Source organism: Lycium ferocissimum, chromosome 10 (genome assembly GCF_029784015.1).
Source record: "Lycium ferocissimum isolate CSIRO_LF1 chromosome 10, AGI_CSIRO_Lferr_CH_V1, whole genome shotgun sequence".
Lineage (NCBI taxonomy): Eukaryota > Viridiplantae > Streptophyta > Magnoliopsida > Solanales > Solanaceae > Lycium > Lycium ferocissimum.
Window position 1 is genome coordinate 30,991,653 of NC_081351.1, and position 13,421 is coordinate 31,005,073.

Here is a 13,421-nt window from a genome sequence, read left to right on the forward strand (position 1 = left end):
CTTCGTATAAAAATAAAGTCTTACTCACAACATTCTTTATTGTCTGCTAAAAGTTCAGTAATTAAAAATCATGTTAAAATCACGTTTTACTAATGGGTATAAAACTTTCGGGTAAAATGTACATGCGATGTGTTTTTTGTTTTTTTCCTCCCCACATTTTTGGAACTCAACATTGAAATGTTTCTTATTATAAAATTTAAATAATTAGCTAGCTGGCACTACTAGATATTAGACTTCTTGTGGCAGCTAAAGTAACTATAGAAACGGGAAAAGTCAGCCAACACTGAACCAGATCTATCGTTGAAGTTACTAGTTCAGTAATACTTAGTTTTGATCCAAATTATTTATTTGTGTTAAGAAATTCACTTAATATGTATAAATTATAATATTTCTGAACCCAGTAAAGAAAACAATTGTGTTTCAGTTTTCATAGAACTAAATTTTAACTTTATCTCTAATGACATACACTGTAGGACAAAAAGTCGTTTATGTGCCAGCTCTAGTCGGCACAAAAGGGCATAAAAGTTTTGGACCAGTACTAGTGTACTACAATTAATGACTTCCTTCACCTCTTCTGTTGTAGCTAAATAAAGCTTCAAACTTAACTCATTTCAAAGTAATAATAAATAGATAAAAGAATTTTAGTTTTCGCTATTTTCAATGTGTTTATTGAGATAATTAACATGTTCTGCTTACTTCACAAATAGTATGTTTTGCTTAATTATTTTACACATACAAGAAAATAAATAAGAAAATTATTTTCCCTCGTACCAAACACACCTTACTGAGAAGTGGGACATGCAAATCAAAATTTTGTCTTGTGCAAACATACTTAAATAGATTGTGTCATAAGATTAAAAGTGATTATGTTTCAATTACTGGAATCGGCTACAAAATCTTATATTAAAAATATCTAACTGTAAAGTTGAGAAGATATTCAAGCCAATTCGTACTAAAAAGCGGAAAGAAATAATAGGAATTTTTTTTTCTTTGTTGGTTTTCGAGTGTTATTGGGATTTAGCTGAAAGGAAAGACTTAGACCTAAGAGTATAAATACATGGTAGCTAGGGTTTATTAAGGCGAACAGACAGAAGAACCTAAGAGTATTCCATCTTTTAACTTACTTTCTCCCTTGATAATAAGAAAAGTGCCTGCCGTTCTCTGTGGACTAGAATCACATTGATCCAAACCACGTTAATTATTGCGTTTTTATCGTTTCTGCGTTAACAATTGGTATCAAAAGCCTACATGTCGGGAGATCTAGGAGACGAGGAGACTGTGGCATCTATGAAGTTTGAGGTAGCGAATTTTGATGGGCGAAGTAATAACTTCAACATCTGGAAGATCATAGTGTTGTTACGGATAGAAGGATCAGTCTATTCTTTGGACGACTCGTATCCCAAAAAAATGACAGAGGCCGAGAAACAGAAGATTGGGATGGATGCGTTTAGCACAATTCAATTATCCTTATCAGACAACGTGTTATGTGAAGTCAGTACCGAGAAAACGGCTGCGAGTTTGTGAAAGAAACTTGAAGATCTCTACCAGAAGAAATCAGTAACAACTAGAATGCTGTTAAGGCAGCGTTTACATACCTTCAAGATAAAGACAGGTACAACTTTACGGGATTATCTTGATGCTTTTAATAAATTGGTTACGGATCTTACTCATGCTGATATTAAAGTGGGAGACGATGAACTAGCATGCACTCTACTATTTTCATTATCACCGGCGTACAAAGACGTAGTTAATTCAATGATGTACAGTAAAAAGGTGGTCACGTTTCAAATGGTAAGACATGCATTGAGTTCAGATGAATTAAGAAACCATATCAATAATAGTGAGAAAGAGGGCCATGGTGAGGGTTTGACGGTTAGAGGTCGCTCGAGCCAAAGAGGGAGAGGCAAATTAGTAGCTAGGTAAAAGTCCAGGAAAAGGGTGAGTAGGAAGAATGCTGAATGTTGGGGTTGTCAACAAAAGGGTCACTTTGAGAGGGATTGCCCGAATAAGAAGACTGATAAAACAACTACCAGTGCATCTACGGTTCAGGTAGCTTAGACATCTGGAGAAGATTATGCGATAATTGCTTCAACAGATGACATTCAGACACACAAGTGGATTTTAGATTCAGCTTATACCTTTCACATGTGCTTCACAAAATATTGGTTTGTTAGCTACGAGCAGACGAGTGGGACTGTACTTATGAGGAACGAATAGCAGGCATTGGCTCAGCCCGTATATGATGTCATGACGGCATCATAAGAACATTGTCTAATGTTCGACATGTTCCCAATCTGAAAAAGAATCTGATCTCTCTTGGTACTCTTGATAAGCTCGGATACAAGCATGCGGGTGAAGGTGGAATCTGCAAGGTGACTAAGGGTTCTCTGGTCATGTTAAAGGCCAAACTGGAGGGTGGTCTTTATGTACTTATGAGAAGCACCATTCTAGGTACTGCAAATGATGCAACCTCACAGTTATCAGATGATGACAAGGCTAAGATGTGACATATGAGATTAGGTCACATGAGCGAGAGGGGATGGGCAATTTTAAGCAACCGAAACCTTTTGAAAGGTGGGAAGATTAGTACACTTGATTTTTGTGAGCATTGTGTCCTTGGAAAACATAAACGGGGCAGCTTTAGCATGGGCAAGCACAAAATCGAAGAGGGTACTTGACTACATTCATTCAGATTTATGGGGTCAATCTCAGGTTGCATCCAAAGGTGGAAAGAGGTATCTTCTTACTTTCGTTGATGATTTTTCACGCAAGGTTTGGGTATACTTCTTAAAGGCCAAAAGTGATGTCTTTGAGAATTTCAAAAACTGGAAGACATTAATTGAAAATTAGTGTGGCAGAAAGATTAAGTGTCTCTGAACAGATAATGGCTTGGAGTTTTTCAATGAAGAGTTTGGCAATTTCTGCAAAATTCATGGTGTATTGAGACATAGAACTGTTAGGCATACACCACAACAGAATGGAGTAGCTAAAAGGATGAACCGTATTCTTATTGAGAAAGCACGATAAATGCTCTCTAATGCCAAGGTGCCTAAGGAGTTACGGTGGAAGCAGTAAATACTTCTTGTTATGTTGTTAATCATTCTCCAACGTCGGCGATTGACTTCAAAACTCCAAGTCGAGTATGGTCGGGTAAAAACCGTACGATTACTCGTACTTAAGAATCTTTGGATGTCCCGCATATTATCATGTAAGTGATGGAAAACTAGAACCTAGAGCTCGAAAGGTTTATTTATGGGATATGCTGAAGGGGTAAAAGGATATAAGATATGGAGTTTACATCCACTTAAGTTTGTAATCAGTAGGGATGTTACTTTTGATGAGGCCTCTATACTTGATCCTGGAAAACTTCTATTGAGTTTGCAGGACATGAAGGGGTGAAACAACGTTGCTCCATTCTTATAACAGAAACGACGGAGGAAAATGTGAAACTCACAGAGAAGGAGGATCAAGTGAATCAGGTGGAGCCAGATAATGAAAAAGCTCACACAGTAGTACCTGGAAGGGACAAACGAACTCCGAAGCCTAATCCAAAATATTATACTCAGTCTTCGCAAGCTAATCTTGTGGCCTGTGCATTAGCTACTGTCGAGGAGGAAATAAAGGATCTGGGACCCTCAAGCTATACAAAAGCTACTATGTGTGGTAAAGCTGATCAATGGCGTTTGGCCATGATTGAAGAGATAGAGTCTCTACACAAGAATCAGACATGGGATTTGGTGAGTCTACCAAAGGGAAAGAGAACTGTTGGTTGCAAATGGGTCTTCAGAAAAAAGGATGGCATTCCGGGTGTAGAAGATGCTAGATACAAAGCGAGATTGGTTGCTAAGGGCTTTTGTCAGAAGGAGGGAATCGACTACAATGAGATTTTCTCACCAATCGTGAAGCACAGCTCAATTCATTTGTTGCTAGCTTTGGTTGCCCATTATGACTTGAAGCTTCATCAGCTTGATGTCAAGACTGCATTCTTGCATGGTGAACTTGAAGAGGTGGTCTTTATGAATCAGCCGGAGGGTTTCCTTATTGAAGGAAAAGAAGACCAGGTTTGTCAATTAAAGAAATATTTGTATGGTTTGAAATAGTCCCCACGACAGTAGTACAAGAGATTTCATGCGTTCATGATTACTAAAGGTTTCTCGAGAAGTGCGTTTGATAGCTGTGTGTATCACATAACAGTGTTTGGTAATTCAAATATTTATTTACTGTTATAATTTGATGATATACTTATTGCTGCTAATAGTATGACAGAGATAAATGATTTGAAGAAACTACTAAGTAAGGAGTTTGACATGAAAGATTTAGGTGAAGCTAAGAAAATCCTTGGAATGGAGATTTACAGGAAAAACGGTGAGGTGCATCTTTCACAGAAGAAGTATATTGAGAAGGTACTTCAGAGGTTCGGCATGGATAAATGTAAACCCGTTACTTTACCATTAGCACAACATTTCAGACTTTCTTCTTTGATGGCACCAATCAAAGGAAGAGGCGGAGTACATGTCAAAAGTTCTTTATTCTAGTGTAGTTGGTAGCATTATGTATGCTATGGTTTGCACTCCGCTTGATATTGCTCAAGCAGTGAGTGTGGTAAGTCAATTCATATCTAATCCCGGTAAGACATATTGGAAAACAATTAAGTGAATATTGAGATATCTTAAAAGTTCTTCGAATGTTGGTCTAACTTTTTGTAAGATGAGAAATGAAGGCTTCTCGGCCCTTGGTTATGTGGACTCTGATTTTGCAGGTGATCCTGATAGAAGGAGATCAACAACGGGCTATATCTTTACTCTTGCAGGTAGTGCCATAAGTTGGAAGGCAACTCTCCAGTCTATAGTTGCTTTGTCCCACAACAAAGGCTTTAATATATGGCGACGAAAGCGATAAATAAGGCTATATGGTTGAAATGTTTGGTGTCATAATTGAGTAGGGTTCAACATGAACCAACTCTAAAATGTGATATCCAGAGTGTTATTCACTTGATAAAAAATCAAAGATTTCATGATCGCACGAAACACATTGATATCAGATTCCATTTTATTCGTGATGTTGTTGAACAAGACACTGTTAAGGTCTTGAAGGTTGACACAAAGTACAATGCAGGGGATATGTTGACCAAGGTGGTTCCTCTTGTCAAGTTCAGTCATTGTATGAATTTGGCAGGAGTTCGCATCAACTGATGCGTCAGGATGGAGAACGGCAGGGCAAGGTAGAGCTACAAGTATGTACAAAGTTTCGGTTAGTGTCTCTTGTTTTCTACACGGAGTTAGGTCACGTAGGCTTAGAGACATTGAACTGAATGACGTTCATATGGAAGCTCGAAATTCATCTCAAGGAGGAGATTGTGAAGTTGAGAAAATATTCAAACTAATTCCTACTCAAAAGCGGAAAGAAATAAAAGGAAATTTTTTTTCTTTGTTGGTTTTCTAGTATTATTGGGATTTAGATCCTTTCTAGGAAAGACTTAGACCTAGTAGTATAAATACATGCTAGCTAGGATTTATTAAGGCGAACAGATAGAAGAACCTAAGGTATTCCATCTTGTAACTTATTTTCTCCCTTGATAATAAGAAAAGTGTCAGCCGTTCTCCGTGGACTAGGATCACATCGATCCAAACCACGTTAATTACTGTGTTTTATCGTTTCCGCATTAACATTAACAAATGAAAATATTCCCAAGTCATATGTCACAACCCAAATTACGGGCAATGCGGGCACCTACCGTATTATTACCTAGTAGGTGAACCCTTACCAACTAACCCAATATTCAACACATTTTTATTATCAGCAATACACTTAATGTTCACAAATTTAAAAAGTAAGTACTCAAAATGACTCTGTTATCAATACAAGAAAACTGAAAAATCTCTGGGATCTAGACTAGACAGGTACAAGAGCTCCTATTACACAAGAACAAAACCAAAATAAACGACACAGCCTCTGCCTGGAACGAGATGAGCAAGGCTATAGGAAGATGTCCGGAAATCCACTAAGAGAAATTTTAAGTAATAACTTGCAACACATCTACACCCCAAAAAGGATGTAGCAAGAGTAGTATCAGTACACTAGACATACTGGTAAGCATCATAGGTCGACTAAGACTAGTTCACGCAACACAATATAAAATCAATAAGATAAACAGATAAGTCAACGTACGTCCTCAAGACTCCCAATATAGACAATTACACTGATACAAACTCACCTCTCTAACTCCTAGTTATTTCAGTTCCCTTATTTCCACAGTATTACCAGTTATCCGACTAGTCAGGTGTAGTCTTACCTCGCATTTCCTTTAGGGTCAAATAATTAAGTCTTATCTCCTTGATTTCACTAACGTCTACTCCCTAATTATTAGGCTTAGAGTTTTCTATCCAGTTTACTCGCTAAGGTATGATGCATCCATGGAACCTACTCATCACACGTCCACTACACACTATGACTCTCTAATCCATCAGATTTAACACAGAGACCCTGAACTTAATACTTTATTCTTATACCAACACCTTTATGCATGATCAAAACTCCCCAGACAGTTCAACACAATTATAAGAGATGCATAGTACAAATGTAGTAGAATGACAACATGTAAATATGAGTATATGAAGGTATGGAATGCAATGCGGTGCAATGACCAAATACACAATTGTACATACATGCTAACTGGTGTGATTGACCAGTAGTCATGGCCTGCACGAGACCCATGGTGTCCATGTACCCTCGTTCCGGAATGAACCTCGGACCACAAGCTCACAACCAGGCCACATCCTCACCCCCGATCAAATGTGCATGTTCATATATGTATGTATGTATATATATATATATATATATATATATATATATATATATATATATATATATATATATATGTGTGTGTGTGTGTGTGTGTGTGTGTATATATATTTCCACATCACTTCCCATGACTGACTATCAAGTAGTACTTCATATTCCACCCAACTCGGCCTTAAAATGGATAACTCAACTGATACTTACTCAGACTTTCCGTCTCATGCAGTGTTCAATAATCACACGCAACATGTGCAACAATTCTAGTGAATGAGATAAATGCCATGAAATATGCCCTTGACGGGCGTAACACTATTATGCCTTCGCTTCAACTTACCCAATGGAACCCTCTTTATTGACAAACATAATCAGCCGTATGAATATTTCAAGTAACTCAATAATTTAGTGCGGAAATTAAATATACCTTGGACTAATTATGCTAACCTATGGGATAACCCTTTTTAACAATGACAAGTAATCACTTCCTATCCGTAACACATAGACATCAACAATTGTAGAACTTAGTACCCATTTATACATTCGTTGTTACCCTAGTTATTGAATATACATAAACTTCCCTTAAATTATGAACATATCCATCCAAACTCCGTGTCCGAAGACCTAATCATGCATTCTCCCGTCAATTCTATACGTATATGTGATTCACTAATCAAAGTCTAACTCAAGTAAACCGTAACCTACCTTGATGACGAACAGCTATTCGAACTTCCATGTAGTATCCCCCCTCCTAGCCTTTATCCAAATCCCTGAGAAATATAGTTGAAGGGGAAGATGTGAAGAATGTTGGAGGAGCCTCTTTTTCTTGGTGTCAAGGGTTTTTCTTCATCTAAAACCTACTAGCAGCCTTGAAGGGTCTTTTATTAAAAGGGAGGGTGAAATAATAAACTAAGTATGGAAAAACGCGCCCACTGGTTCGCGATGACCGCGGCAGCACTATGTCGGTTATGGCAAGACCGCTGCGGCGGCGCCATGTCCGCTATGGCAGACCAATTTCTGCCCGGGCCCATGATTTTTAACTCTTTCCGAAATTGATTTCTTCCCGCTATTAATCATTCAAACACCCCATAGGGCTTATCATTTAAGATCGTAGGCCTAGATTGGGTACGAGTTTTGCGAAGTATTAAATAACGACCGGGCGGGTCGTGACATCATAACTGTAAAGTATATTCTGCAGTGTTACAGAAAAAAGAAATATCGTGAATAAACATTTGATACTTGAAGCCAAAAGGTCTGATGCATGTGATTCAAGAGAGGAAATTAAAGAGGAACATTAAAAAGCATTTTTACACTTCTACTTGAAAAATTATCGTGTTTGCAATATTAATATTATCGGGTATAATATGTCAATATGACACTGTTTTATATATGTTCTTAGGAAAATCTCTTTCGACGTTGAATAGTAAACTTATGCCAAACTTCTGATTTAACCAATTAAAGAAGCTTGAAAAGTTCAGCTCCAATAATATATATAGGAGCACAAGAGACTAGTATTACTCGTTGTATGCAAGACGAAATGTTTTGACGACTTTGACTATTTCTCCCAATTTATACTCATTTACTTTCACAACAAGAAATAATATTGCACTTAAACTAAAGAAGACTAAGAATCAGACAAGTAGCGTTACAAGTTTACCTAAGGAATGTGGTTGGATGAATAAGATCCACCCGTTTTTATTTAGAGATCTCAGACTCGAGCCTTGGGAGTAGATAAATTTTTAGCAAAGAGGATTTTATCTTAATGGACCACTAACGACAAATCTAAATCGGTCAGATAAGTGAGTTTCGGATACCAACTGAACAAAAAAGGAAAAAGAATATCTTACTAGGCTGACAAATCAAATCTTCGAAAGCGTTCCATAGTACTTAGATGTGGTTCATACGATAACCACACAAACTTTACGAGTACAAGAAGTACTTTTCAGTGCAAGAAAATTCAAATGTTTTTTTGTTGTTCGGAGTCCAGTTTAATTGAATAAAACCTAGGACAAAGGTATAAATATATAGTTAACTTTGCGATTTAGAGCAGATATATCTCTCATTAAAAAAGTGATACATACGTACCCCTGCCGTTACACAAATGGTGCAAATATACCCCTGCTGTTACATAGATGTTACAAATATATCCTTTTCGCTGTCAGATTTTTTTTAAAAATCATTTAGCTTATCTTTTAATTAAGAAAATGTCATGTGGTTTTAAAAAAAATAAGTCTACCCATTTTTTTAAAGCCACGAAGCAATTTTTTTTCTAGTGGGTGGTCTTGTTCGTTTTTAAATAATATCTCCTTTGCTTAAAAAAAAACCAGTCTAGCCAGTTTTTTAAACGAACCAGACCCAACCCACCATAAAAAATTACCACGTGGCTTTAAAAAATAAATCTACTAAAAAAATAGGTAGATTTATTTTTTTAAAGCCAAATGACATTTTTATTTAATTAAAAAACAAGCTAAATGATTTTCTTAAAAAAATTCTGTCAGCGAAAAGGGTATATTTGCACCATTTATGTAACGGCAGGGATATATATGCATCACTTTTTTCACAAGAGTTACATCTGCTCTAAATCACAAAGTTGAGGGATATATTTGCACCTATATTAAGCTTGTTTAATTTGCACTTCATGATACTCGGTCCTTATTGCTAAATGTTTCCCAAATTTTTCATTGAAACTTTCTTGATGTAATAAGTCAATCTTTGACCCATTAAGTCACCAAATTTCTCGAGAGCTAGGCTTATAAATATGTTTCCTTATACACAACGAAAGATATCATAAACTAGTTCTATAATATTCTCATAATACACACAATTCATAAATTCAACCCCTTTCTCGTCCAAGCTTTCTAGCTCTTACAGTAATATTATTTTATTCATTAAGAATCAGTTCTATTACCCTCTTTTGATTAAAATATCAGTTTAGAAGATTAAATCATCACAAATGGAGAGAAAAACATCTCAAATCCAACCTCCAACTTACGGGGACTTGATCACTGTTCTAAGCATTGATGGAGGTGGCATTCGAGGAATTATTCCAGCTACCATCCTCAGTTTTCTTGAATCCTACCTTCAGGTCAATTTTCTTTTATACACATAATTATTATACATAATGATCCGTCAATTCCTCTGTTAGAACTTTATTTTTTGCACGCATGGCAAATAAAACTGGTCATACTAAATTTGCAGGAATTGGATGGAAAGGACGCAGGACTTGCAGATTACTTTGATGTGATTGCTGGAACGAGCACCGGTGGCCTTGTGGCGGCCATGCTAACGGCTCCCGACGAAAACAATCGTCCACTTTATGCTGCAAAAGATATTACCCCATTCTACTTAGAGCACTGTCCAAGGATTTTTCCACAAAAGAAGTGGTATACATTTATATAATTTATTCTCTAGTGTTTCCTTTTATTTGTACTACGGCTAAACTACAATTTTAATTTGTTGAACTCACAAACATGCAGCGGTTTATTTGCTCCAATTGGGAATATAGTGCAAACTCTAATAGGACCAAAATACGATGGCAAGTACCTGCATGACTTGATCAGGAAAAAATTGAAAGATACTCGCCTTAGTAACACTATCACTAACGTTGTAATTCCTACTTTTGATATCAAGAAGTTGCACCCTACCATTTTCTCCACTTATGAGGTACATCTTCCTAAGTCCATCTTAATTCAGTACTTAATCATATTAATTAGTTTGACGCAAACGTGAGTAAGCGTTTCCTGTAAACTACTACTCCACTATTCACTATAGTCACTGCTCTGTCGCTAAATTGCTGATAGCTAACAAAATTTGATGATAACCCGCCAATAATCCGTTACCAATCCATCAGGAAATAGAATTAGCAACCGATTTTTTGTTTAGCTACAAAATTTGCATGTCGCTAATTCTTGTTTTTTTAGTAGTGATTTAGTTCTTAACCAAATGGGATCTTGATTGTTTGGTTGCAGACGAAACGATCAGCATGTTATGATGCAAAGATGTCCGATGTTTGTATTAGTACTTCAGCAGCTCCTACTTATTTTCCTGCTCATTCTTTCAAAGTTGAAGATAGCAAAGGCAAAGTTAGAGAACATCATCTCATTGATGGTGGTGTTGCTGCAAATAATCCGGTACTACAATTTATGAATACAAAAAAATTAACTTGTATATACTGTTAATGTAATTTTTTAATGAATAGTTTAATATTTTTAAAAATATGTTGGCATGTTGTTTTTCAGTGTTTGGTTGCAATATCGGAAGTAAGCAAAGAAATTTTAAAGGACAACCTAGATTTCTTCCCAATAAACCCCCCTGGATTATGGGCGTTTCCTTGTAATATCAATAGGAACGGGAGCTGCAAAATGTGAACAAAAATATAATTCATCCATGGCAGCCAAATGGGGTATTGTCGATTGGTTATTTCACAAAGGTTCCACACCACTTTGGTCGAAGTATTCACTCAATCAAGTCTTGATATGGTTGATTACCATAATTCTGTTGTTTTTCAAGCTTTTCACAGTGAAAATAGTTACCTTCGAATTCAAGTACGTATCATTTTCTTGTGTCTTATTATTATCCTTCTTTTCTTTTTGGAAGGATTTTAATAGGTAATGGTTGATTAATAAATTTTTTGATCGTTGAAATTAATAACAGGAGGATGAATTGAGTGGGACAGAAGCTTCAGTGGATGTGGCTACAAAGGAAAATTTGGAGAGGCTAGTAGAAATAGGGGAAAATTTATTGAAGAAGCCACTTTCAAGGGTTAATTTGGAAACAGGTTTGACAGAACCAATTCCTAAAGGAGGCACTAATGAGGAAGCCCTTAAGAGGTATATTATCACAACTTTGAGAAAATAAAATGGGAAGTATGTCAAATATTTGAAAACAAAATTACGCTACTATTGGACAACAAAAAAATGTGTTAGAAAAGGCCCTTTGTCCTTTGTGACTAAATTAATATATTAAGCATCGATTTAACCATGTATTCATTAATAGCATAATATATTTTTGTGTCTTACTGCTATGTTGTATCTAAATATAAGAAATTGAAATTATACATTATTTTTATCATAAGTTAAATCATTAAAATCTTTTTTGGTGACAGGTTTGCAACATTATTGGTCAACGAAAGAAGACTTCGTGAATCAAGATCGCCACTTATCAAAAAAGTCTCAAAATAAAAGTTCCTATATATTGGGGAATATTAGGCATAGGGTACTAACTTCATAAAATTCGATTTATTAGAAGTGTATTCATCATCATTCATATCCATGACCTATATGTAAGAAATGCTCTGTAGATTGGTATATATAGTCTGTACTTTGTACAAAATTCGTCTTACTTATTAATATTCTTTATTGTCTGGCTAAAGTCTTAAAACTTTTTTGGAACAATCAGCAGCATTTTTAATATGTTATGGTGTCCCAGTTGAGTTTCCAATAGATTACATAAACTAGTAAAAACAAAATTTTAACTTTTTCTTAAAGCTAGCACACAATGGTAGACGTATGTCACCACTTCAATTACAATAGTATGGGTTTGATTACCAGTTAACAAACTAGTTATTCCTAAATATGTATCTTCTACCATATTAAAGGGTAGTTTTATGCTAAGTTCCCACTTAATATACAAATATTAGCTTGATAAAAAAAATAAAAAAAAAACAAATTTCTGAGGCTCTATTTTAACTAGCATATCAATTTTAGTAGATTAAACACATATGGAGGGAATAATATCTCAAACCAATCTCCAACTTATGGAGGCTTGATCATCGTTCTTAGATCTATGGAGGCAGTGGGAAAGTCAGAAATTTAGACAAGGAGATTTAAAAAAAAAAAAAGATTCCATATGAATTCACACTTGTTATCTAAAGTAATTTTTGAACTCTGCTCCATTTCACTAAGCTTTTTCTTCATATCAAGAGAACTCAACAACTCATATATAACAGTAAAAAGTATTTCGATTTTGTTATCTTAGCTCAATACTATTAATTATTTTAGGCTTAATGCATATGCAGCCCCCTAAACTTGTCATTTTTTTTTTATATATAATTCACGCCATAAGTGGTGCCACCTTTTTATTGATTGACAAAAATATACAAAACATAGACAGAGGGGGACTAGGCCAAAAAACCTCTGCCATCGAGCCTACATCGGGAAACTATACAGGGGTAATTCACAACCCATAGATTGAGAAAAATATAGCCAAAAAACAGCTTTCAAAAAAAATTATTCTTGCGATGTCTGTGTCTTATGGAGGGCAGTTGAGTTTTGTCTAGAATATATGACCCGATCGCAGATATAGGAAGCTCCTTCGAATCAAAAATACTGATTTCAGCATTGTTTATCCCATATTTGGCCAAGGCATCCGCAACCTGATTTGATTCTCTATAGCAGTGTTGAATCTCAGAATCGGTACTTGAGAGAATCATTCTAATATCCATAATGATGTCGTGCAGATTCCACGCCAAACTGACTTTTCCTTTTATCATATTAACAATCAACTGAGAATCTCATTCTACGATAAAATTCGAGAAGCCGTTTGAGGTACACTAGGAAGCCCCCATATATGCAGCCTTGGCTTCAGCTAAATTACTGGTGCCTGCTCCAATATTGCTAGCAAAGGCCATA

At 35.9% G+C, this 13,421-nt stretch overlaps 1 pseudogene; it reads left to right on the forward strand.

Moving 5' to 3' along the window:
- The first annotated feature begins 10,056 nt into the window (after positions 1–10,056).
- On the forward strand, positions 10,057–11,797 carry LOC132035316 (patatin-like protein 2; annotated as a pseudogene).
- Positions 11,798–13,421: the final 1,624 nt, after the last annotated feature.